Consider the following 2,508-nt stretch of genomic DNA (forward strand, 5'->3'; position numbering starts at 1 on the left):
CTATAAGTAGTTGCAACCTTCAGTCCTTAATTTTCCTGTTTCCTGTTACGTCTCAGCAGCCGTCGACTAGGGTTCTGAATCAAGGGAGGGTGCAGGGTTCGGTTCACCATGAGAGCCAAGGTAAGCTCCATTCGTTTCTGTTGTTTCACTAATTTGTTCACCTATTTTGTTTTTGTTATAAGTTTTAGATCTGATTTGAACTCTGGTTTTTGCAGTGGAAGAAGAAGCGTATGAGGAGGCTGAAGAGGAAGCGCCGAAAGATGAGACAGAGATCCAAGTAGTGCGTTCTTTTTTCTCTCCAACAATTGATCTTAGTTTTTTTCCAGTTGATTATGTTGTCAAATGGGACACCCAGTTAGTTAACAGTACTGGTCTCTCCTTTTTGATGTTTTGATAAGTGTTCTGTTCATCTTATCTTATATTAGCTTTAAACAATGATGTTCCTATGCGACTCTAGAAGCTTTTATATATTTCATTTCTGATTCTCTCGTTGTCTGTTTCGCCTAGAATTTGCAGTGACTATCTCTTAGTGTGATTTGAATTTTGGATTAATATAAATGCTTTATGTGGTGGGATTGAAGAATGAAACCCTCTTATCTATTGATTGATTACTTTGTGTGTGGACCCAGAAAGAGTCTTTATAGATCTTCAGGAGATATAAAACCAATGCCTTGCAGTTAGGTGTTTGATACATAATCCGAGAGAAGTGCCAAATTACGAATGAGAAATGATTTCCTTTTCTATACGGAAAAACATGCTATTGCAAGATTGCTTTTGCATTTAAATCACCCCCTTAATGTTGAAGAGTTCCTAAAAAGTTTTTCTCCGAATAATAGTTGCAAATGCTAATAGATGATATCTAGGCGTAAGAATGTAAGTATCACCTCAGAATTTTCAAGAGCTGTGCTATAAGCGGTCAATCAATGGTTTTCGGAATGTTACGTTATAGGCGATGTAATTTGGATTAAGTGAGATGGAAGAACTTGGGAAGGGTAGTCTAATATTGTCTGATCAGTCATCTATCGTGCTTGAATCGTAGAAGTGATTAATCGTAATCATTGTGGAAGCCTTCATTGTGGTAAAGAACATCTGTTCTGACTATTATATTATCAATTACAAAATAAAAAGTCGACGTGCTAATTCTAATACTAATATTCTTTTTCTTTCATTTTAGGGACTATTTGTTTTTTAATTAAAAATTCAAATTTTATAATAAATTGAGAAATTTGTTGGCTAAGGAATCTATATTGGTATTTCTTTCGTATTACTTTACTAAGGAGGTTGGGAATTTCTTGAGTTATTTAATATGACAATGTTATGGAGTGATTAAAATCATTATTGTTAATTTAGTCGTGAATGGTTATTATCTCGCATGATATGGCAATGATAATTAACATGAGAGGTTTTATTTTATTTTATCTAAATGAAAGTAACAAAGTGCATTAAAATAACTAGTGAGATAAGTGAAGTAAACATTGAACTGTTTACTAGCATTGCATTTTAATATCTAATTGCAGTTGGAGTTGAAGCTTTGGATATTGTTTTTTTTTGCTAGGGGGAGAAATCTTGTGAAATTTTTATATATTTTTGTATTAAGCAAAAACTAGTTTCTTTATTCCCCGTTCGCCGCGAACTTTCGATAAATAGATGAAAGAGCAAATGAAGATGTACAATTACAATTTAGTTTGAGACTCAACAAATTGAAGATTATGATACTGAACTAATAAAATTTGATCGTAGAAAGTTAAGTAAATATCGGAAGGAACTGTAAAAATATATAAAATTTGAAACTAGTTAAGATTGAACTGAAGAAACGAGTGAGGTAAAGCAAGCCTGTCCCTGTATCTAGATGTAAACTCTCTTCGTAAATTTTAACATTTGTTATCATATGCATATCGTCCTTGTCAACTACGTCTGCCGTTCGCCTTCACATTCGTTTCAACTTCTTCCTCATTTTGCTCCTTTTGTTCTCCCATGCTTTCCCCGCGGAAACTGGCGGAAGGAATTCGTCATGGGACCTGCCATTAACATACACGTAAGATCATGTTATTTTTCTCTGAATTTGAGTTCTGAAAGTGTGCTTTACGATTTGGTATGATATGATTTGTGAAGAAGAAAATACTGAAAAAAATGAATTATTAAAGTTAAAAGCTTAAAAGTTATTATGAAATTGTGGAAAATAAAAAACAAATGGATATGCATTTTAGATTTCATGTAAGGGGTTTATCACATTAATTTAGTTTTATATTACGTATTTAAAACTTCTTTAGAATTAAGATAAGACGACAAGATAAAAAATAGAAATAAGAGGATATTAAAGAATATACAGACGAGGGAAAAAAAAATAGATATCAGGAAAAAAAAATAGAGAGAGAGGGAGAGAGAGAGAGAGGATAAAAGAAAAATGGATAACGCAATTAAACGATAAATGGATAACGCAATTAAGAGAGAGAGAGAGAGAGAGAGAGAGAGAGAGGATAAAAGAAAAATGGATAACGCAATTAAACG

The 2,508-nt window shown here is 32.9% G+C and overlaps 1 long non-coding RNA gene across 1 annotated transcript; it reads left to right on the forward strand.

The window, feature by feature from the left end:
* Positions 1-488, forward strand: LOC133296738 (uncharacterized). The gene is made up of 2 exons (XR_009749536.1): positions 1-120; positions 216-488. It is a non-coding gene; the product is annotated as an uncharacterized LOC133296738 (long non-coding RNA).
* The last annotated feature ends 2,020 nt before the right edge of the window (positions 489-2,508 follow it).

The sequence above is a fragment of the Gastrolobium bilobum genome, unplaced genomic scaffold, assembly GCF_033153095.1.
Source record: "Gastrolobium bilobum isolate Gb01-03AN ecotype WA unplaced genomic scaffold, APGP_CSIRO_Gbil_v1 utg6129, whole genome shotgun sequence".
Classification (NCBI taxonomy): Eukaryota; Viridiplantae; Streptophyta; class Magnoliopsida; order Fabales; family Fabaceae; genus Gastrolobium; species Gastrolobium bilobum.